Below are 25461 nucleotides of genomic sequence, written 5' to 3' on the forward strand. Positions count from 1 at the left end.
GTGCCAATATTTTCACCTGTAACTTCTTCTAATTATGACAGATGTTTAAAAGCAATATACCATTATATCCGCTGGGCCTTCTGGTTGTGAGGATATATAGGACGTGTAGGTTAACCAAGAACCCTATGAACCAGAGCCAATAACTGAGCAGCATCTTGCAATGGTTTTTTACTATGTACCTGGTATATAGCATTTAATTTGGGAAGATATATACAGTGAAAAATTAGGATGAAAGACACCTATGTATCTCTAAAATTGGAACACAATATAGAGCTTAGACACAGTATCTATTTGCACATTTCCAAAATTGTGAGTACCCATACTAGCATGAGAATTATAGGACATTTTTCAAAGTGACTTTCATTTTTTCTCATTGTCTTTCATTTGGAATGCAGAAATGTATTTCAAGTCAATAGGTAATAACAGTTGGTCTACAACCCAGTGTTACCCTAAGTCTCCCAATAAAAATGGTACCCCACTTGTGTGGTTAGGCCTAGTGCCCGCGGCAGGAAACAGCTCAAAACTCAATGTGGGCACACTTTATTTTTACAGTGAAAACTGACCCTTTTTTGCAATGTGCCTAGCTGTGGATTTAGAACCCTAACTCTGCCATCACCTAGGGAAACCTAGAAAACCTATACATTTTTTAAACCTATACACCCAGGGAAATCCAGGATGGGGTGACTTGACTAGCTCTCACCAGGTTCTGTTACCCAGAATCTCTTGCAAACCTCAAACTTTGTTTAAAAAAACCCACATTTTCCTCACATTTCTGTGGTGGAAAGTTCTGGAATCTGCGTTGGTCCACAAAATTCCATGCACCCCGCATTCCCCAAAATCTTTCGAGAAAAATGGTACCCGACTTGTGAGGGTAGGCCTAGCGGCCGCGACTGGAAACGGCTCAAAATGCAACATGGATAAAAAATATTTTCACAGTGAAAACTGACCCTTTTTTTGCAAAGTGCCTAGCTGTAGATTTTGAACCCTAGCTCTGCCCGCACATAGGGAAACCTAGAAAACCTATACATTTTTTAAACACCCAGGGGAATCCAGGATGGGGTGACTTGTCGGGCTCTCACCCGGTTTTGTTAGCCAGAATCCATTGCAGACCTCAAACTTTGTAAAAATAAATCCTCTGCTCTTTGCAGCAGAGGGATTTCGTGCCCCTGTCTTCATGACGGAATGGTTCTGTCATGAGCACAGGAGCACTGGTGCTCATGACGGAACCATTCCGTCATGAACACCAAAGAGGTTAAAACAGTCCTGTCTTGGGGGTGTGGCCCAACCACTCAAGATGGTCGATTAGTGAGAGCTGCGCTCCTGCTCCACCATAAGAATCCTGTGCTATCCCTTGACCCAGGGCCTGTATTTGGACAAACGCCTGAATGCCCTGGTCCTCTGGGCTGAGCTGGTGATGAATCAAGGCCTGAACAGTGCCCTACATGAGGGGTACGCTGATACTAGGCCTTGTGCTGCTGCCATGGTTGCTGGCTGGGTCCCAGCTCCACTGGAGAGAGAATCAGGACCAATGCTCTGGAGGCCTGGTGCTGGAGAGTGTTTTGAATCCCTGAAAGCCATGCAATCCAACTGGCAGGCTGTAGCGAAGTGGTGGCAGTGATGCAGACTGACCCATGCTGAATACTGAGGCCAGTAACCAACATGAAAACAAGGACTGTGCTGCCTCCCCCTATGGGTGGTAAGCAGACCCGCAGGACCTTGCTCACTGAGAACTGGTGCTCCCCCTGAGGCTATGGTGGCCAGGATATTACAGATCAGGCCCTGTGCATGGCACCTGGTAACATGGCAACCTGGCCATGGACAGCTAACTTCCAGATGGCTATGGAGGGTCCTGGGAGAGAGACCTTGAGCTTTAATGAGGGGTGAGTTGAAGTATCTGACCACTACCGCGACCATATACAAGCGGCTGAATGGAACAGAAGCCAAGAAGTTAGTGCAAGTGGACACCCCACACCTCCCTTACCGATTTCGACCAAATGCAAAACATTGGTAGCATACCCCTCCCCCCAAGCGCCTTGAGACCCTCCCGGGTGAGTAGTGCGCTATACAAATGGCATGATTGATTGATTGATTGATTGATTGATTGATTGATTGATTGGTGTGCTCACAAACGGTGGGGCACATTTGATGATGTGGAGCACCATATCTGCCACTACCACAAGATAAGATACCACTGATTCATCTTACTGAGCTGAGGTAGGGTTCCCCCCTGCATCCCTCCCCCTGCCGTGCATAATGGGTAACCCACTGCCAAGACTCTCCTTGATGAAAGTCTGCGAGAGGGCTCTCAGGGGTGCCTGGATTTGGGGCTACGTTTGAGTCAGCGGCACAAGGTGCCCAGGATGGGGTGACTTCCAAAGACAATACAGAGATGATTCTACACACACACATTGACAGGATTCCTGGTTCAATGCCACTTTTACCATGTATACATAATGTCAAATTCCTAATTCCTGTGTCGAACAGACTCTGACCATAATACTTTATTGTTAACACTGTCCCAAAGTTCCTTCAGCCGGACGCGCCATTGGACTCCACCTTCCAGGATGCAATTGGGACTTTTTTAGGGAAAATGAGGACTCCCCCTCTCACTCCAACCTGGAGTGGGACACCTTTAGGTAGTCATCCATCACCTCTGTATAACAACATCATATGGTGTCAAACAGACACTGATACACGAGATTCTTAATGGTGGAGCGGCATCTACCTGTGCTAAAAAAGCAGGCAGTAGAGGACCAAACTGTAGACCACAATTACTGGAAAGTACTAAATCATTTCAGACACTGATGATGTACCTCAGATGCATGCACTACAAGGAATACATCACATGACAACATGGAGAGGGAGAGAAGCCAGTAATTCTCATGGTTTCACTGCTAAAGTCAGACACACCTCAGAAACCCATTGGCACTATCACGGCTGAAAAATGGGTTCATAGCCACATTGCCGGGGGAGATTAATAGAGCTTTTATGAAGTACTATCAAACTCTATACACGGCTCCACAGACATCTCACCACGGCCGCATAGCTCAGTTCTTAGCCACCATACAGATCTTGAGTCTCATAGGCCCCCAAATGCCTGTACCAAATGCTGAGCTGGGAGTGCAGGAGGTGAAAATGGGCATCAGCAAATTGTTAAGAGGAAAGATGGTCATGGTCTACCTATCTGCCGCATTTGATACGGTGGACCACTTGAGTGGGTGAGGTCATTCCTCCACAAGCGGACTCAAAGGGTGGCTTTACAACCTTATCTGTCTGAGCAGAATCGCTTGTGGTGTGGGGTCCCCCAAGGATCAGCTTTAAGCCTACTGCTGTTCAACATCTATTTGGCCCCCTGTTTTCACTCATTGCCAACTGGGGGGGGTCAAGGCAATATCTTAAGCCGATGACACCCAGCTGGTGTTCCCTTTTAAAGACCAGTCGGCTGATTCTTTTAAGAGCTTCAAGAGTTGCCTCAAAGATGTTGCCGTTTGCATGAATAATAATAAATTAAAATTAAATGCTGAAAAGACAGAAGTGATGTTTTTTGGGACCAACAAGCCTCCAAACTCGGACCTGTGGTGGCCTCAGGAAATGGGGATACCACCCACCCCAACAGGCATTTTTAATGGGAGGCAGATTTGTCTTTTTCCTCTCAAATCCAGCAAGTAACATCTCCTGTTTTTGAAAATTGAGGTTCATGAGGACATTTTTACATTTGCTACCAGAAAACTGCAATCGAACCGTAGTTAATGTAGCTGTGATGTCCAGACTGGACTATGCGAATGGCCTTTATCTGATTAGACGCGTACCTTTGCGTCAACATATCTCTCCGCATATTAAGGAACTTCACTGGCTACCTGTGGCCAGCAGAATTAAATTTATGGCCTTAACCTTAGTTTTTCCGTTCTTCCATGGTCTCTTCCCAGATTTTTGAAACAACAATTATGTGCTTACAAATAGACTGGCCTATTGCGGTCCAATAATCAGTACCTGCTTGTCACCCCACGAGTTAGGAAGGAGAGATGGGGTGGCAGATCCTTTGTGGTGAGAGTGGCTCAGCTCTGGAATTCTTTGATGCCTGTCTAGTGGCATATTGAATAAGAATGCCTCTTCAGGAAGGCAGTTAAGACTTGGCTTTTTAGTTGGATTAAATCCGATGGATGGCTGGTGTCTGACCTTTTAATTCGCTGTCACTTGCTGTTATAGTGCAAGGACACCTCCTTTGGGTGGCAGCTGTTTTGTTCTTTATAAATGGTCGTATTATTATTATTATTATTATTATGAAAGGGAAGGACCAATAATAACAAATTAAAATTAAATGCTGAAAAGACAGAAGTGATGTTTTTTGGGACCAACAAGCCTCCAGATTCGGACCTGTGGTGGCCGCAGGAAATGGGTATACCAGAGACCACCTTTACTAACTATAAAATACTTAATTTGCACTATTTGCAGGACTACTATAGCACTGAGGCTATTTAGAATCCAATTTGGGGCACTTTGGGAAACGGGTTCTTAAATACTATTTATGTGTTTTTAACCTTTGTTGTGTATGCCTACGTGATTTTAAATTTGCTCTTTGCACATTGGAGATATACATACCTCTCCAATCCCATAGCTTTTCCCCCGCAGTTTAAACGCGGGACCGCCGCCATGCTAGTTGTACTCCGGTCAGCCGTCTAGCGTTGGGAGACCCTGCCGGTACAAAAACAGATGCAGGTGCGAGCGCGACTAGAGAAGTCCTCCTGAGGCTCAGCCGGGAGAGACCACCTTTACTAACTATAAAATATTAATTTGCACTATTTGCAGGACTACTATAGCACTGAGGCTATTTAGAATCCAATTTGGGGCACTTTGGGAAACGGGATCTTAGATACGATTTATGTGTTTTTAACCTTTGTTTTGTATGCCTACGTGATTTTAAATTTGCTCTTTTCACATTGGAGATACACATACCTCTCCAATCCCATAGCTTTTCCGCCGCAGTTTAAACGTGGGACTGACGCCATCCTAGTTGTACTCCGGTCAATGGTCTAGCGTTGGGAGACCCTGCCGGTACAAAAACAGATGCAGGTAGGAGCGCGCAGAGGACGCGCGCAGCGGGAGCGCCGATGGCGCGCCGAAGGCGTGCCAAAGGAAAGCCCGTCTGCACCCGTCCACGCCAGACCTGCGCTTAGCGCCATTCCCCCTGGTCGGATCTTGTTACATAAAGATATAATTCAATATTTAAATACTACACTTAAATCCCTCAATCCCACTATCTCATCCCAAAGGTGCTCGACACCGTACATACATTTTGCACTCCCTCGGGGCAAGGAGCATTGTCCAGAGTGCAACACCATGTTGCCAGAGCTTCTTCTGGAATCTATAGCGACTCCACCACCACTAAATACAAACGGGGTCCTCAATACCTCTCATTTGGCCCGTAAATGTACCCTGCTCAATGCCAGATCTCTGGTCAAACATAGTATAGAGTGTGCATCGTTAATTGAAGATAAAGGAATCCTGGTCACATTTATCACAGAATCATGGACAGATGATTCCTCTGGTCCAGACTGAGCTAAAGCCACGCCATCCAATTACCTGTGCTACACTTTGAATAGACCCCATAAAAAAGGGGGGGAGCTGGCAATTATATATCATAAGTCCATCTCCGCATCCTTCAATCCCATTATTATGGAGGATTGTGAAACCTTGGAATTATGTCTCAATTTCTCACACCACTATTCCTTTAGAGGAGCCCTTATCTACAGGCCCCCGGGCCCAAGAGGGCGGTTTCTGGCACAGATAGGATGCATACTGGAAAGAGGGATCAGCCTCGATTCCTACACCATTCTGGGGGACTTTAACTTTCACCTGGAGGCCTCCCTAGATACAGATACCCTACGGTTGCTGGAATTAATGGAAGGTGCAAATTTAAAACAACTAGTGAGAGAAGCCACTCCTGTAGCCGGCCATACCCTAGATGGTATATTTTCAAACAACTTGTCATTGGAAACCCTCAATGTCCTCCCCTTGACATGGTCAGATCACTTAGCGGTCTTTTATCAGGTTACCCTGCCCGACCGTATAACCCCTAAACCTTTAAAAAAACATTCAGTGACCAGAGCCTGGAATAAGATAGATACTAAGGAACTACACCAACTACTCACATCAACCATGCTGTTGATGTCTAGAGACATAGATGAGGCCACCAACACTTATTCCAATTGGCTAGCAGAGGCAGGTAAGGAACTAGCACCTATAAAACATCTTCATCACACTAGACAAAACCTCGCTGCCCCATGGTACTCTACCAAACTCAAGGATCAGAAATTAGTCTGTAAACATCTAGAAAGAAAATGGAGGAAGGGCTTCAATGACAAGGATAGGCAGGACCATAAAACAAGTCTCGTAGTATACAAACAACTGCTCTTTAAAGCAAAACAAGAATATTTCGCTGATAGTATTACTCAGGGCAGAAATTCCTCCAAAGAGATTTTAAAATAGTAAAACAACTATCTTCTCCACGCACGCCAATCCTCATAGTCAATCAGGAGCTGTGTAATAAAATTGCCAACTACTTCTTTGAGAAAGTGAACAACATTTTTGTCACCTTCACTAATTCGTTTCACGAAACTACACACAGTTTAGCACCAGCTCCTACAGAAATTGACAAAACTAACCCGCTTTTACTCAATTTTACCCCACTACAGAAGGTAAAATCGGGTTCTCCAATGGATCCATGCCCCACTTCCATAATTATTTTAGCCGCAGAGCCTGTCTCTAAAATACTGACCCCAATTTTCAATAATATGTATTCGGAGGGGTACTTCTCTAAAGACTGGAAGCAGGCCTCAATTCTACCACTGCTAAAAAAAAACAATCTGGATGTCACCGAACCCAACAACTTTAGACCTATTTCTAGAATCCCTTTTCCTGCAAAAGTCATAGAAAGGAACATTAATGCTCAACTGAACACCTTTCTACAAGATATTCAAGCCCTAGACCCAACCCAGTTTGGGTTCAGAGGAGGTCACAGTACTGAAGTTGCGCTCATAAAATCCACAGAGGAGATTAGAAAGATCATAGACGAAGGAGGCAATGCGGCATTGATAATGCTGGATCTCTCGGCGGCATTTGACACCGTCCATCACGCGGTGTTGATGGACCGTCTACAGGAGATAGGAGTGAAGGGCTCGGCATCGAAACTCCTTAAATCTTTTTTAACTGATAGAGTACAAACCGTAGCTCTTGAAGACTTCAAAGCAGAGCCATTCTCTCTGCCTTGTGGTGTTCCCCAGGGCTCATCCTTGAGCCAGACCCTTTTTAATATTTACGTCTCCTCACTGGCCCCCCTTATAGAATCATTTGGATTCACACTAACATCCTATGCCAACGACACTCAGATAGTCGTGAACCTTCTTCCTGGCGGCTCTCAGACTGCCCCCGGAGGCTACAGAACTGTATGAGTGCCGTAGGGGGTTGGATGGCCCAAAACTGTTTGAAGTTGAATTCCAACAAAACAGAGGTGGTTTTGTTTTGAAATAATTCTAATCTCTGGACACCTGACTGCTGGCCAGTAGATCTAGGCCAGCTTCCCACGCCAGTTAGAAAAGTGAAAAACCTGAGCTTCTGGATCGCTGAGAAATTGAACTGTAGGGACCAGATCAATAAAGTGGTCTCTACTACCTATATTTTTAAATCCTGCAAAAAAATACTGCCATTTCTCCCTAAAGCAGCACAAAAAAACTATTGTTTCTGCCTTAATCATGCCTAGGCTAGATTACTGCAACAGCCTGTACCTAAAGATACATGAGGGATCTTTGAACAAACTACAAGTTCTGCAGAACGCAGCGGCCAGATTACTTACCCGTATACCTAGAGCCAAATCCACCTCCGCCCAAATCAAAGCCCTACATTGGCTTCCAGTAAGGAAACGCACCCAATTCAAAGCCTTATGCTTGGTTTTCAAAGCCCTTCATGGAATAGGGCCAGAATTCTTTAAACAACTCACCCAATGGTACACTCCGACCAGAACGTTACGCTCCTCTGATGCCAAGATGGTAACAATACCAAGGGTGAAGAAGGCTAACTGGGGAGGCAGAAGCTTCACAGTCAATGCAGCTAGGGCTTGGAATGCACATCCCCTCTCTCTGAGAAGCATGACTAACCTTTTTGCTTTCAGAAAGACATCAAAAACTTGGCTGTTTATAAATTGATCCAAAAAAAACCTACGTACCTATCTTCCATTTGATTCCTCTTCAGAACTTCTCCTAGCGCCAGGACACCTTTTTGGTAACAGATTAACCCTGGGCGTAGTGTGCGGAGTGGGGCTCCGCGGAGCTACGCGAAGTGGGTGCAAAACTACGCCCACCCGCGCACTCCGCGTAGCCCCACTACGCGCCGCCCGCCTCCCTCCCGCCCTCCCTAAATATTTAAATAAAAGGATAGAAAGCTTTTAAAAACACTTACCTTGTCCGCCGCGTCCCCGGGGCTCCCTCTCGCCGTCCCTGGATTCGCGCCGCCACCGATTCAGATACTAATGCGCATGCGCGGGTGCCCGCGCATGCGCATTAGTATCCGAAATGGCGGCGCGAATCCAGGGACGGCGAGAGGGAGCCCCGGGGACGCGGCGGACAAGGTAAGTGTTTTTAAAAGCTTTCTATCCTTTTATTTAAGTATTTAGGGAGGGCGGGAGGGCGGGAGGGAGGCGGGTGGCGGCCGGCTACGCACCGTCTGCGGAGCGCGCGTAGTGCCGCCTGGCTACGCCCGCTACGCAAAATGCGTAGGAGACGGCACTACGCGCACTCCGTGCACGGAGCGTAGCTGGCCGCCCACCCTTATAATAGATGCGCTTTACAAATAGCTTTAACATTAACATTAACCTTAACCCTAACAAGCATTTTTAAAAATCTAGGAGTACAATGGGAGGCAGATCTGTCTTTTTCCTCTCAAATCCAGCAAGTAACATCCTCCTGTTTTGGAAAATTGAGGTACATGAGGAAATTTTTTCATTTGCTACCAGAAAACTGCAGTCGAACCGTAGTTAATGCAACTGTGATGTCCAGACCGGACTATGCAAATGGCCTTTATCTGGGCCTACCTGCTTACATGGTTAAGAGACTACAATTGGTTCAAAATGCGGCTGCAAGATTGATTAGACGTGTACCTATGCGTCAACATATCTCTCCGCATATTAAGGAACTTCACTGGCTACCGGTGGCCAGCAGAATTAAATTCATGGCCTTAACCTTAGTTTTCCGGTTGTCCCATGGTCTCTGTCCCAGATATTTGAAACAACAATTATGTGCCTACAAACAGACTGGCCTGTTGTGGTCCAATAATCAGAACCTGTTTGTCACCCCACGAGTTAGGAAGGAGAGATGGGGTGGCAGATCCTTTGTGGTGAGAGTGGCTAAGCTCTGTAATTCTTTGACGCCTGTCTTGTGGTAAATTGAATCAGAATGCCTATTCAGGAAGGCAGTTAAGACTTGGCTTTTTAACTTGGATTAATTCTGATGGATGGCTGGTGTCTGACCTTTTAATTCGCTGTCACTTGCTGTTATAGTGCAAGGACACCTCCTTTGGGAGGTAGCTGTTTTGTTCATTTTAAATGGCCGTAGTATTATTATTATTATTGTTATGAAAGGGAAGGGCGGGCCCTCCAGTCTTGGCTGACTTCCCGGCTACATGCCATGTATGTGGGGGCGTTCCAGAAGGGATTGCTACCCATTCGGTTAGGGAGACCACTATAGTAGTGTTGCAAAAACAGGACCGGGACCCACTGGACTTCTTGTCCTACTGTTCCCTCTCTCTACTACCCACTGACAATAAAATTCAGGTAAGATCATATCGAACCGCTTGCTCCCATATGTGCCTGGGCTTATACACCTGACTCAATGCAGTTTTGTCCTGGGACATAGTACCCACGTGAATATCCACAGGCTGCTACACATAGTGAGTCAGTCTGGATCCCTTTCCGTGCTGGCCCTTGATATAGAAAAAGCCTTTCATACTCTATAGTGGCCATACATGTTCAAAGTGCTTGATGCCATGGTAATCAGAGATAATCACCTAAGGTGGATCCATCTTTTATATACAGAACCCCTTGCCCATGCTCCCAAAGGGAAGATATACATGGATAGGTGGCTACTATGTAGAGGCATGTGACAGGAATGCTTACTGTCCCCAAAACTGTTTGTTTAAGCATTGGAATCGCTGCCGTGCTGATGCATGCTAGGAACCCTTTATGGGGAATACCGTTAGAAGACATGTATCCCTCAGTGGAATGCTCAAGCTTAAGGTCAACTGGGAGAAATCCTACTTATTCCCACTTACGACCGGACACTCCTCAGCGTGCCTGTCATACCTTAGAGATTCCATGAGGTGGGAGCCCTCCATGTTTCCATTTGGACTTTGACCTTCAACCGTACAACTAAAGTTGTAGCCAGGATAAGGCACCCTTTTACCATTCAGAGCTTGTCTTTTCCAAACTGATCTGGGGAACCCAGCATTGTCGCATAGCTATCAACAGGGTGATGCAGCCGCTGGATGAGGGAGGCAGTGGGATCCTCAACCTAGAAGTATACTATGTGGCTTTCCGATTAGTGTTATTGGCCAGATCACTTACAGTGGAGACGGCTCCAGACATCAGTCATATACTGGTGGGATAGGTGCTGTTCTCCAGCGGTAAGAACCAAGGACCTGATCCACGAACATTATGGGTCATAAAATCCTGCTGGGACAAGTACACAAGGAGTTCGGGGACCCTGTAGTCCCCAAAACTCCTACTGTGGATGACACCTGCACAAGTGTATGTTGCGGTATGCCATGTCCTCAGGCAGGAAGCCAGGCTTGAGTGGCCTCAAAGGGAGATCGTAACATTAATGGTCAGCTTTTCACATTTGAGGAGCTGGAAGATGCTTTTTGTCTGCACAAGAGCCAGTTTTTGACATACCGGGCACTAAAGGTACAATGACACTTGGGCTAAGGGCTCTGAGGAGCTGATCAGATCAGAGGTCCTGGCCAATTTTCTGACAAATGGGGTGCAACACAGAGCAGTAACATGTGTACACCGGGCATTGGCACTGGCATACTATGGGGACATGTATGCTCTGCGAGCCAAGTGGAAGGGCAGGCTGAGCATGGATCTTCCAAATAAACACTGTGGACCCATGCTGGAATATACAAAAGCTGTGAGTCAGAACTTCTGCTTCAAAACCACTCAAATAAACTATCTCTGTTGCGCCTATATATCACCGGTGAGATTGGCTAGAGTGTACCCTGGGCTTTCTACAGTGTTCGTAGATGCCAAACTGCCCTGGCTTATTTCCTTTATATGGTGTGGAACTGCCCATTCATCTGTTCATGCTGGTTGACCATGCATGGTGTGCTAACAGATTTGATGGGAAAGCTGCTCTTCCTCAACATGCGTTGTGGCTGCTGAGATGCTTCCTTAGTCCGGAGAAGGCCAAGCCCTACTCAAGGTTCATGGATCTGGCTTGGCTCATTGTAAAGCGGCTATAGGCTTGCATTGGAAGGCACAAACTCCCCCTACTGTGTCACACTGGCTCCTGTACTTGATTAAATAGAGTACAGCCAAAATTACTGTCTTGATGTGCACATACAGAATAGCTGGGCAGGGAAACACTACCACTGAATAGCTTACTTTACTGCTAGCAATACAAGCCAAATTGGATGAATACCAACCCTGAGGTCCTGCAAGGGAACTTATTTATTCGGTTTACTGTGGAGTGAAACAGGGGATTGAGTTAAGGGTTACGGAGAGTGGTCCAAGACATGATCCACTGAAGCCTCACAGTTGGCTGCATGCCCGCTGCAGCCCTGTGTGGATGCCATTGTGGGAGACTGCTGGAATATGAGGTCTGATACCAGATTGCACCCAAGGAGCGGAATGTCGGAACATGTCTTTGTGGTGTGGAATTACTTCATTGCTAGAAACGGGCAAGGCACAAGTCAAAAGTCCAACTGTCCGATCCACTCACTTTAGGGCTCTATCTAAAAAGGAGGATGGTCCCTGCATGGAGAAGAGAAGGGACTCTGGTGTTTTGGCTAAATATTCGGGCCATGAAGTGAAGTGGGCTGCTATGTTGATCCAGAGGTGGCATCTGGCTGCATTAGTAAGTGGGAGGAGACCCAGTGCAATAAGGTGGAGATTTGGTTACTGTCTGAGACTCCCACTGCATTAACCTTTCTATCGCTCTTGTAACAAACTTGGTGAACCGGATATTGAGCTTCAGGTTCTCTGGGTTCATGGCTGCTAAGATGGCTTGGTGACAGGAGCCCACACCACATTTATTCAATTTGCCCCATAGCAGCATCCATCAGTCATTGAGAAGGGCAGGGCAAACGTACACCATGTGCTCAATTGACTCCATAGTGCACCCACACCCCCTGCACATTGTATTGTCATTTGAGTGGGGCCAATCTGGTAGATGTTTTAAAAAAGGCCCTTCACCTAACCTGAGGGCCAGGAATCTTTTTATCCATGCTTCTCCATGGGTGCACGATAGATATGGCAGCGCAGTCCCTGGATTAAACCCCAATAAAACTGGCCAGATGTGTTTGCGTTGTGTCAGTTGTGCCCTGTCAGAGTGAAAGGACCAGAGCTGGACTCTTTTTTTAATGTGCGTTTTGAGGGTGTGCTGAGATGGGTTACTTCCCCAAATTTCAATCGTGTCCAGCATTTGCAATGAGTGTTCTAAATAGCAGCGGTGTTTGCGACCTGCTTGACTGGTTGACATTTCTTGCCACTGTATGGCCCCCAGACTTCCTCCACAAGAAGTGCACAGTTTTTTGCACAGCTTGTTAAAAGCACTGGTCCCAATCCCTCAATGGTCGAGAGGACCGGGCACAAGACTTATCTGAGCTGGGGATGAACATTTCAGTAGACTCCATGCGCGCCTAAATATTCTTACTGCTATCTAGTTCACCAGACAGGAGTCTTTTCTCCTAGCTGTAAAATAAATAATTGGAAGTTTTAGCTTTCATAAAGGTTAAAAGGGGGACAGACTTGGGCCAAATAACTGCCTTTCAAGCTTCGTAAGTGCTACCTCAATTAACAGAGCCTTTGCGGAGACCGCTTCCTTCTGTTTGGAGAAGGCGTCCCTTGAATCCATATAGATAAACAGATATTTTTATGCAGCGGTACTATTAATGCTTTTGTTGTTAAAAAGCCACCCTCAACTTAGCGGCTTCCTTTCCATAAAGTTTATTGTCTTTGTCTTTGATAGGTTTACTTCCAGCTCATTGCAGATTGAGTAGGGAAGCAGCTGGTCAAGAAGCCTCTGCAGGCCGATCCTTGTATGGCTGAGCAGGATGAGATTGCCTGCACATAGCAGGTTGATTATGTGGGTACCACCACATTTCGGAGGGTGGGAATTACCTTCATCAAGTAGCTGCGATAAATCTGAGATGAAGCGGTTGAAAAGAAGGTGTAATACGTACCCTTGTTTTACCCCACAACATGTTTGCATTAGCCTTGAGACGTTACAACCGTCTCCCAATTTTATACGGATCCAGGTGTTAGAGTGAAGCTGGATTATGGCCTTTAGAAAGGCAGAGGGAATCCCCCATTGCTGTAGTTTAAGCCATAAAAGACCCCTGGGCACAGGGTCAAAGGCCACCTTCGAATCAACAAAGCAGCGATGGAGTGGCATTCTTGAGGCCAGTGCTTTCTCCATCAGTACTGCTAGTGCAAGCAGGTTTGTTGTGGTTCCTGATTTTGCCACAAAGCCAGTCTGGTAAAAGGGTAAGAAGTGATTGTCGATGGCCCAGGACAACATCTCTTTGAGCAACAGACTACAGTAGTATTTGGACTTGGCGTCTAAAAGAGCTATCTTTTTGTAGTTTTTAGGGTCAGCTCTCCTCCCTATTTAAAGATTTAATGAATGATGGATACATGCCAGGACTAATATGCTGACTTGACCAACAGTAGGTAAACAGGGGTGCCAGATGTCCAGCCCACAACTCGATGTCTGCCTTGTATAGGTCCTGTGGTAGGCTGTTTGGCTCAGTGGCCCGTCCGACCGTCCGTTGCTTATAATCGAGCCATTTGAATTACCAGTGCTTCAGGTGTCTTTAATGCCTGAGTCAGGAGCTCAGCTTGCTGGTATGGGGTTTCGGTGATGTTTGCAACTTGTATCTTGGCGGCCGTGTCTGTTAGTTGTTTTGGCGTTCCGAGACGTGTTGTGCCCAAGGTGAAGTGCAGATAGTTAGGGATGGTCGAGACGGCAGATGATGTAAGTTCAGCAGATTGACCCTCTTCATTTCGGTCACTTTAAAATGATCAGTTAAAAATTATACCCATTAGTTTTCGCATATATTGGCACTGCCTTGCCCTCTGTGGCCATGTGTCCTCCTATTCACAAGAGACCAAAATACCTTTGGGTTAGGGTTTTTACTTGCGTGGATTAATTTTAACCAAAACTGTTCAGAGCTTTTTTGTTTATTATAGGTTATTGCTTGCCTGAATGCTTTTTGTGCTTGTTTATAATTAGTGAGTAACTGTGTATCTCCCGGGCACTTCAGGGTATGTCGTAAAGCTGAGTTGCGTAAGGTTTTTTGGTCTCTGCAGAAGTAAATAATAGGTTCCCAGTTGGGATTTTTCGTGAGGTAGACGGGAATTTGTTGAGTAATTGATTTGAGAACGACTCTCATACTACAGTGGGCACAATATCGACGGAGTGCCTTGCACCTAGCATGCCTCTGCACTTTCTCATTATACTTGGTGTGGAAGAGTCTGACCATTTTAACCTTTTAAGGTTCTCTGTATAGATTCCACTTGTTTTAAAACTTGTTGTTGAATGCCGGGCAAACTGAAAGTCAGAATAATTGGTGGAAGGCGGTGGTCGCTCTCTCCTCGTGCCACATAGGTGACATTTTCTATCAAAGAAAACATTTCACTGTTACATACAGTGTAATCTAAGAATGTTTGAATATTTCCATTTTTTCTTGTCCAGTTTGAGGGTATATCCAAGAGAAAATGACTGTTCAATGTTGCATAACCCAAGCTGCTAAATTGAAGGCTATGTATTCTCCTGATTTACTATATCTATTGCCGGGAGCCTGTATTTGGTCCATGATATGTTGCTTAACCCCACAATGTATATTGTCCAGCGCCTCTGGGGAGTCTTGAAAAAGATTTGTGTTAAAGTCACCTGACATTAGACAAGGTGTGCTTCCGTGTTCACTTATTTATCCCTTTTCTCCGTGGCATTTGCTGAGATACCTACATTAATCAGGAGCATATATTTGATGGAATTGAAGCTCCTGATCCTGATACCGGTGATCCAGTCCTCTTCAAATTCGAGCTGGTTGATGTTTGTGTTTAGCTTGCCGGCGATGTGTATTGAAAGGCCATCCCTGGTTCTGCCATGCTTTTGCAGTCTTAAAGCGAGGGACCGAAATTCCAAATAACCTTCTATTGAGATGCATGCCTCCCACCATGTTTCTTGGAGGAATATAATCTCATAGTTTAAAAAGAAAAATGATCGTATCAGGAGATTGAGATTTTGCAGTAAAGCCGTTGATGTTCCAGGAACATACTGTGAGGCCAAAATGGATGCTATTTTAATCGTGGGTACTCCAGGACAGTGCAGCTGACAGACATGCCCAGTGGGCCATCAACGTGGCTAAATTCAATGTTTCTGGTTGATCATTTCCTTCATGGACTTGACATTGGGCCGATTTTAGCATTGAGAATGGTAGGTTACCCAGGTTTCTGCTGGGAGATGGGGATTTTATGAGTACTCACGGGTATCGTGTTCCAATTAGGAGTGATATTTTAATACCCCAGCTGCTAAAATTGATCAGCCTTTGATAGTACCTGCTCCTTTATTTCCTCTGATACGAATGTGAATAGTGTGGTCTCAGTTAATTGATCGCCTTTTCTGGGTAAAAATTCAACAGAAGTTATGTCATTAGACTCCAGGTTGCTCAATTCTGGAATAAATTTAAACATTTTGAGGATAGTCCCTCTATTTAGAATGTCATGCGGACCTTGGGAGTAATGCTCCAGAGTGAATAACAATTTAGTGGGGAGGCTTGTAATAGTTAGAACCCGTCCTGGGCGATGGGGTGCTCTTGGCCCTTTTCTGTGTTTGATCAGTTCTCCGCTGGAAGGTGAATGGTCTTTGCTGGAGTCCTTCTGGTTCACCATGAAGATGATGAACTGCCTTGTTAGGGACAGTTTTGCTCATGTTTGCTATATCTGGGTTCTTTATGAGTGTTATTCGAAGCCTTTCCTTGCCTCCTGGGTTTAATTCGTCATTGGATTGTTCAGTGACAACAGTTCTCTCTTTTAACTTAGTCTTGCTTACAGAGGTCAGGGAAGGTGTTCAAACTTCAAATCTTGTTGCTAGGGGGTTCATAGCAAAAGCTAACTCAGGGTCTATTACTTGCTCAGCTGGGGGCTTAGGCTGTGGTTTCTTTACTGTGGCTTCCTGCCTGCTCCCAGAAGACAGCCTAGGCTTGTTGTGGGGACATGCTCCAGGTGACACATTGCTTGCCAGCACGGCTGCTAGTTTTGAGGATGGTTGTTGAAGTGCTGTTAGTGCTAGCTGTACTTATCGAGCCAGATCGTTGATTGCTTTTATGTCCTAAAAAGTAATTGCTAATTGTGTTTTCAGTCTCCGCACTGCGCTTGTTATGCTTTTTTCGCAAACTTGTTTTTTTCCGTTTAGCTTAGCTGTTTGCGGTAGATTATTTATTTTACCATTATCTGGGCAGTTACACACTGAGTTTCCATTGCTCGATGGAAGTTTTATCCTTGACATGGTCTGCAGATCTATCCATGGTACCGCTGGGTCGCTGTTGTCTGATTTATCTTAATGATTAGACCTATACTTTGGAATGACTGTTTGATTATCGGGTAATGGATCGACCGCTCGGATGACTGTTTGCGCGACAGTTGTGGTCACAGCAGAGATTATAATACCTGTGTTGATCACTTGTTTCATGTTATACTCTTTGGAGCCCATGAGCACAGTAGCGGTCGTTGGATGAAAATGCTGTTGCTGGGGTCGTTCCTGACAGGATGCTGGTAATTTCCTAATCTCTGTTAAAACTGTAGTAAGAAACTGAGGAAGAAAGGACAGGCTGTCAATATTTGGGGAACAGCAACATTCTGTTTGTACTAATTTACATTTATTTATTTATTTATAAAGCGCGACATTCATCGCCCAGGGATATCACGGCGCTGGCTGTAGCTGGAGAATGATGAGTCAGATTATTTTAATTTGAGGTCAAAACAGGCAGTGCTAGGGAAATAGATATGTTTTGAGTTTCTTCCTGAACGCCAAGTGTTCTTCAGTTAGTCATAACTCCAGTGGAAGCTCATTCCAATAAAGTGCTGCAAGGTGCGAAAAGTGCGTCCACCTGTCCTGCTCTTACTGATTCTTTTGGTCTCAGCTAATGCTAAGGAGCATGACCGTAGGCAACTGGGTGGGACATAAAATTTGATTCTGTTCTGGAGAATCTTGAGGCCTGTGTAATAAAGTGCCCTATAGGCATGTCCTAGGAGTTTAAAATGCGCTCTTTGGCGGACGGGCAGCCAGTGAAGTTGCTTCAGGCATTTTGTCGCAGTACTGTATCTGCCCTCATTGCACAATAGTCTAGCCACTGCATTCTGTATCACCTGCAGACGTTTAAAAGGTAATCTGGCATGCCAACAAAAAGTGCATTTCCGTAATCCAGCACGCTGACAAGCAGTGCCTGTGTAATGGTCCTCCTGCTTTCCAGTGGGATCCAAGGGAATAGCCTTTTTAGGAGCTTCAAGGTAGCAAAGCTTCTACCACACAGGATCTGCACGTGGTCTTTCATCGATAAGGTGTTGTCAATGATGATGCCCAAGTTTTTGACGCACTGCTTTGGAGCTGACACCGTGCCCAAAGAGTGGGGCCACCAGGATGTGTCTCAAATGTGATTGGCTCTGCCGAGAAGCAGGATTTCAGATTTCTCTGCATTGAGCTTTAGACAGTGCGCTGACATCCAGTTTGCCATCTCAGTAAGACAGTTGTTGAGTTTGGCTCTGCTGTCAACATGCTTGTGTCCGATGGCTATTGTCAGTTGGGTGTCGTCCTCATAGGAGCACATTCAAAAGCCCCATTTCATGCCAATTTTTGCCAAAGATTAAACATAGGCATTGAATAGTGTGGGGCTCAGGGATGCGTCCTGCGGAACTCCACAGTTGAGACTTTTTGGAGTGAAAGAAAAGGTACCTAGCTGTACAGTTTGAGTTCTATTACATAGGAATGAGCCCAACCGTTGAAGGGCCTTAGCATGTATCCATCAGGGGCTACGGCCTTTCCCTGGTCCAGCAATGATCTCATATTGTCTAGGACAGCCAGGAGAGTAGCCTCCGTACTGTTGGTGGCCCTGAAACCTGTTTGTGTGGGGTCCAACAACTTATTTGATTCTAGATAACTAGTTAGCGGTTTATTGACAAGTTTCTGCAGTACCTTGGAAAGATAGGGAAGCTGGGAAATTGGTCTGTAGTTGGCTGGGTTGTTTACATCAGATCCTATCTTTTTCAGTAACGGAGTTACTAAGGCTTGTTTCCGAACCTCTGGAAAGACTGCTGTCTCCAGTGATTGGTTGAACAGCTGTGTGATATAGGGGCACAGAATAGGTGTAAGTTGTGAGAAAATGAAGTGTGGGCATGGGTCAAGAAGGGATCCTGATTTAACTTCCCCCATTGCTTTGGCAATCGTGTTTTCTGTAAAAGGGGTGAAGCTGTCCAAATGTGCTGGGTTATCTGGATGAGGGTCTATATTTTCCCAGTTGTTGGTATTCACTGGAGAAATGTTGCTAAATGACGAATAGATTGTATCTATTTTATTTGTGAAGAAATTGCTGATTTTTTCACAGCTTTCTGCTGAGAGGAGCAGGGTTTGAGACATGCAGGTTGGTTTGCATAGCTCGCGCACAATTTTATAATGCTCTTTTGCCGTATTTGTGTTCTCATTTATTCATTGGGTAAAATGTGCCTTTTTAGTCTTTTTAGTTGCATGGGTGTAGCCCCAGAGTTGTGTTTTATACACTGATTTATCAGTGTCTGATCTGAATAGCCACCAATTGTGTTCCAGTGTTTTACACTTTTTTTTCAGCGTCCTAAGTTCTGCTGTATACCACTTTTCGGATGCTGTCTTTCTGGGTTTAGATTTAGGTTTCGGCACAAATTGATCTAGCGTTTTGGTAATCTCTAATTCAAGGTGCGATGCACCTCTGTTAGAGGATAGTATTCCCAGAGTTGCTAGGCTGTTGGGAGGGAAGTGGTGATGAAATGACATGAGTCAGGTGTGACCAATTTCCAGGCTCTGAGGGTTCTGTGCATGCGTTTAGTGACTCTTGCTGATATCTCATGTGTAGAGAATGCAAATCTAATTAATGAATGATCCGTCCATGTGACTGGTTTAATCTCTTTAACTATGATATCTTCTATGTTGGAAAACAGAAGATCCAATGTGTGCCCTGAGATGCGTGTAGGTCCCTTAATCCATTGCTTTAATTGGAGGATGGACATGTCATTTTCAAGTTGGGTTATTGCCATGTTGTCAGTTTTTTCATAGTGGACATTAAAGTCTCCAATGACTAGGTAATGTTTGTGTTTTATACAGGCGGGAAGTAGTTGCGGAAGCAGTTTGTTGCTAAAATCTTCCTGGTATCCTGGGGAACTATAGATCACAGTTCCTCCGAGTCGTGTGTGATTCCCTATGGATATTTCAAATGGCAGTAATTTGTGCTCTCCCAGCTGGGCTACTGTAATGGGGGAGCAGTTAATATAGTCTTTGAACAGAATAGCTAGCCCCCCGCCCTTCCGCCCTTGCCTGTCTTGTCTGAGTATTTTATACTCAGGGGCAGGGTGTTGGCAGTGTCTGGGCAATTGCTCTCCCCCTGCCAGGTCTCGGTAATGAAGACCAGGTCTGGGTATGTCTCTTTAATAGTGTCCCCGATCTCTAGCGCGTGTTTAGTTAAACTTCATGTGGTCATCCATTTCTCCCTGTGACTGATCGGGCAGGGCTAGACTGCCCCATTTGCTCTGTATGCATGAGAAAGGTCCTTCGGTACATTCTGGGATTAGTTTACATGAAGCATGGGTGGCTAACCCAATACGTGTTTTTCTTGAATAGAGCATAGGGCTCTCTAAGTCTTTCTTGGGGGGGAGGGGCAGGGGTTCTGGCCCCTGGTGCCAGCCGGTCACGGACGTGCGCAGACGGGCTTGCCTTAGGTGCGCCTTTGGCACACCCGCTGCGCGCAAGCTGACACATCGGACTAAGTAGGAGGGCAAGCGGAAGTGCAGCTCCCACCCACTTTTCGGCCGGAAATGCTTTGCGGCGAACTTAGGTGCTGTCAGCCCCGCCCTCCACTCAAATAGAACACAGCTGCGGTGGACTGGGGCCGAAGACGGGCTTCTGTGCAAATAAGAAGTCTAAGCAGTTCTGTGCAAGTAAGCGATTTAAAATGAAAGTGGCAGTGTGTGTATAGTAGCAATAGCACAGGTCGTTTAAAAATTAAGTTAAAATGACATTGGATTGAGCATTTGTAATTAGTTCATTAAGAGCTTCCAATTTGTGGTCATTCCCTGCAGTGCACACAGCAAGTATGCTTAGGAGGTCGACCTGAAGGTCAAGTTTGTCTGAATGATAGTTTAGCGCACTTACTGTGGATAGGAGAGTTTGTAAAAGTTGAGGCCAAAGTGCATTAGGTTCGGTCGCCGCCAGATTACGGTCTTCGTGTGGATCGGAGATCCTATTGAGGTCAGCCTGAAAGAAGGATGGGTCCAGTGGAGAGCATTCAATACGCTCACCACGCATTGTTTTGGGGTCGTCGTGACAAACAGGGTCAGAAGGAGTTATTATAATCAATAGTTTTATGTTACCTGGCAAAGACCTGATCCATTGTGCTGCTGAAGGGCCGGGGTAAGTCTTGCTCCCGGCTGATTTGGTGGTAATAGTTTGTGTATTGAGTAAATGTCCCGGAGATAACTTCGAGTTAAAATGAGAATCCTCACTTAATATGGTGATTGGGGAGACACCTTGTATGTTGTGGGATTCTAAAGTTGGTAATTCATATAGAGTTTCACCACTTGTCTGAAAAGGTGATCTTGACTTGAGAGTTTTTTGTGTGGAATATTCTTCAGTTTCTGGGAGGCCATCTAAGAGTAGGCAGGTGCCTTGCCTGCTCGGTCTCTCCTGAATCATGACTTGGACTCTTGTTTGCGCAGGTTCTACCTTCCGGCATTGTCGGATGGAGTGAGTAAGCAGTAGGGTCACTTTGCTGTGGTCGTTTGATACCAATGAGTTTGTTTAGGTTTTATGTTGTTTACTTAAAATAGTCTCTCAGGGTCCTCTTTTGGCTGCAACTGCTGTTATGCTGTGACTCTTGTCTTGTGTATTTTATTCAACAGTGATGGGACTTCTGCTTTTTCCACGACTTTTTGACAACCATGAGTGTAAGGGATCCTATCCTGGCCAGGAAGCTGAGGCGGGGTGTTTGAATGCCCTAGAGGGAAGGTGCGTTGCACTGAGGTGGAGGGTATTAAAACCACCCCTGGATCCGGGGAGTCTATAGTAGGTTCCCTACTGGGTTTGTGCGGTATTTTGCTGTTTCTTTCCTTACTCTTCCTGGCCTCATCATGCAGTAGTCTGATTGTGCCTACTTCTCCCGCTTGCTCTTACTCTCTCTTGGAGCCCTCTGATGCTGATAACAGAGAGCAGATGATGTACAGACCCGGGTGCCCTTAAGGTTGTCCTTAGTGTGGCCCTTAATGCGGCTTTTGCCTTTGCTTCCTGGTGGGGTGGCATTTGATGAGAAGGATACGTCTTCTACTCAGGAAGCTATGGAATCTATGGAGGAGGCTGACTGGTGACTGATTGATTGGGGCTGGGGTGAGGGTGAGTCTTAGATGGTTAAATGTCTCCTTAGTAAAGTTGACGGAGCTGTGCCCTATTGCAGAACAACAGTGTAAATAGTGTCCTGAGGCCTGTCACTCTCTTAACTGTAGAGAACTCAACTGGAGATTGAGCCTGCCTCCTGCTAATGTCTTCTGGCCATCCGGTGCTTAGCAGGTGGTTTTAGAGGGGCCGGTTTAAATTGTTAAGGAGTAAGCACCCCCTTAAGCTCCTTGGATCCTTAGCTCCATAACTATTTAGCCCTGCTTTTGGTCCTGCTACCCCCTCCATGCAGTGGGGGGAGGATTGGCTAGGCTGACTGCACGGGCTTGCAGGGGCTGGTGTGGGTACAAAAAACGGCCCTTCCTACTGCCACCCCAACTGCCACAAAGAGCACACTAATATAGGTTCGGCAAGCTGGAGACTGGGTTGAGTTCGCGCCTTAGGGCCCTAGGTATGTTGGTTACATTGGTTACGATGAAGGGTCACAAAGTAGTGCTGTCAATTGGTGTGGCGAGATTGTCGGCTGGCTGGGGAAGGAATGGGGGGGCTGGCATGAAGAGTTATCCTGGCCCCTGGCTCCTAAGGGGGAGGTTTATTGATGCAACTCTCAGGGTTACCCCAACCTCCAAGCTCAGTGCAACAATACCTGGATGTGCTTTGTGAAATTTGTTCTGCTCCTCTGCTCCTCTGCTTCTCTGCTCCTTTGTCCCCCTTCGCTTCCAGGGCAACTGTTCTGGTGGTGCTGGGGCTGGAGCTCAGGATTCAGTTGGGCAGCTGATGCCCCCCAAGTGCTGCCTTCCGGTAGTTAGGTGTGCCAGCCCTCCTGATGTGCCACAAGTTTTTATTTGGGGTCCCTTTGCGAGTGGGGGCACTCCGGGGTGGCTGAAGGCTGCCTCGGTCTAACTGAGCTGCCTCCACGGGCGCCCGAGGCCCACTCTGCCCTCACGGAGGCGCACACACTCTTGGATATGCCCGACTGCGCTGGAGTCTTAAGGCTGGGCTGGGTTGGCTTTCACGCTCCTGGCCGCCGAGCTGAGCAAACGCTTGACATGGCTGCGGGTAAGCTGGTCTCTGTGCTGTGCTGCGCTGCCGTAAGGTGCAAGCAGTCGAAAAAAATTGGAAGAATAGAGGAATGCAGGGATATCTGGGTTCGCTAAACCAGGATCAGCAACAAATTGTAATTTTAATAGTTTTGAATCAGTGATGCTTGTCGGGGCATTTAGTGGGCCGGGTATCACCGGTGCTGAGCACCGGCAGTTTTTTAAACAAGGCTTCAAAGCGGGTCTCTATCGGGCTCTGTTTTGTACCCTGGCACAGGCGGTCCATTTTGTTCCGGACTGCAATGACAGCTGGCACATCGATGTGTGCTGCTCACACTGATCACTTCTCACTAGTAGAGAAGTTAAGGCATGATGTCATGACAGGTGAGCATTATAGGGGAAGGGACATCCTTTAAAGAGCGGTCACTTTCTCTCTGGATTTCTCTTCTCTTTTTGAAAGTCAGGAGCAGCAACACTGTCGTGGTGTCACCAGGACTTTAAGTGGAAGCTTTTTCAATATTATATACAAGCCATAGTTGCTGCTTTTTTATCTCATGTAACTAACAGCCATTGACAAAGCCAATAGTCCTAACTTCTTGTAGGTATGATGTTATTTTTTGTATCATATATCAGGATACAATGACAGAAACAGCAAAATACAAGTTGGGCGGCATACTGTGCAAAGCATAGGGGCCTCATTTATGAGGGCGTGCGTCACTTTTACGCCGCCGGTGGGTCACTTTTTGTGACGCACCAGTGGTGTAAAAAATGCACCTTGTTGCGCCATATTTACAAAGTGACGCATCTAGGTAGATGCGTCACTTTGTAAACCCCTGCGCCACATTATACCTGCGCCAGGTATAATGTATGCAAGGGGGCGTTTTGACGCAAGAAAGGGTCATGGAAGTGACGCAGTGAAATCTATGAGATTTCACTGGTCCACTTCTAGGACACAAATGCGTCAATTTCTTATGCCTACCTCACAGCAGGCGTAAGACTGACGCAGGCCCTTTCACATGGGGCTTGCCCCATGTGAAACAACACATTGCTGGAGTTGCATCACTTTTGTGACACACTCCAGCAATGCGTCACTTTTGCGCCATACAGATACGTCAGTAATACTGACGAATCTGTAACTCCATGCACCATGATGCGTCATACTGTAAATATGATGCATCATTGGTCTCACAAGGAGGGCGCAGTGAAAAGTGACGCATCGCTGTTTTCACGCAGCGATGCGTCACTTTTCATAAATGAGTCCCTAGGTTTTCAGCTTACATGTTTTAAGCCACGCCCTTAATTACGTAGGCCACACAACTTTGAGAGACCCCCTAGTTTTTATATCCCACTTAAAGCTCTGATGCTTATGATTTACAAAGTTGGGCTGCACGAGGCAGGCGGGGATAAGATGTACAGAAGATTATTGTTGAATGAAATGCTGTAACTGCCACGTACTGCGCTGTGCAATTTACTGTGAAAATGGAGCTATATAAAAACAGTGCTGTCTTTAACTGAAAGTGTTCAATGGGGTGACTTCTTAGCAGTCATAATCGAAAAATTCAACTCTTCCTTAGAATTAAGTATACATGGGGACATATGTATAGGATGTACTAGAGCTTTCAGTCGAGTGAATTAGTTTGAAATATGCTATAGTGAAAAACAGCTGGAAAAGCGTTTTCTAAATTATTTATTAGTATATTCATGTTCAAACAATGTCATTTCTATTAAAAAATAGATTCAGTAATGGGGAAACATATGGCATCAGGGAACGAGGAGCAACCTAGTTTGTTGAAACCAGATGTTGAAGTTGGTGGGATCTGAGAGGCACAACGTGCCCATACTTTTTTAATTTAAGAAAAACAGGTCCCCTAGTTTTCGTGAAAGGAATACTGTTCCAGGGCTTAATTCTGACAGTTGAAATGCTCTAGTTGAAGTGCAAGGTAAGGAGTCTCTTGTGAAACCAAAGGCGGGGCAACGGAAACAAGCCTTCTTGCTAGGGTGTCTTCTTGTTAATCTACTATTGAAAAGGGTGCTGGAAGTCAGTATTGGCTTTCTTTGCTGAAATCACTTGAAGCTTCTTGATGACATAGATTTATTGATTTTGAGTGTTTTTGCAAGGGAGTTTCCAGCTGAGTTTTTAGGTGTCTGCCTTTACTGGACAGTTATAAAAAGTATTTGTGCTACATATAGTCTGGATATTACTAAAATCCATATTTTGTCAATACTGGATATTACTGAAATCCATATTTTAGAGGGATTTTTTACCTTAAACCTATTTGCTCATTTTGTAAAAGCCCATCTTATATTATACATAATGCAAGTTTAAAATAATGACTCACGTATTCAAAGTGCTGTTTGTCACAGGCTAGGACCTTGTAGCAATAGAAATACACAAGTCACTATTCTCCACTGCACCAATCAGGATTCAATTCTGTGGCTCTCTGGTTATACACACAGACACTACGTGCATCAACTATTAGAGGCTTCACATTGTATGATAGTGCATTTCCCACTGATGAACTTAACTT

The 25461-nt window shown here is 45.6% G+C and overlaps 1 protein-coding gene across 1 annotated transcript in view; it reads left to right on the forward strand.

The window, feature by feature from the left end:
• Positions 1 to 25461, forward strand: part of LOC144823881 (mucin-2-like) — a 1553567-nt gene that overhangs the window by 870423 nt on the left and 657683 nt on the right. The window lies entirely within an intron of this gene.

Source organism: Lissotriton helveticus, chromosome 3_1, assembly GCF_964261635.1.
Source record: "Lissotriton helveticus chromosome 3_1, aLisHel1.1, whole genome shotgun sequence".
Lineage (NCBI taxonomy): Eukaryota > Metazoa > Chordata > Amphibia > Caudata > Salamandridae > Lissotriton > Lissotriton helveticus.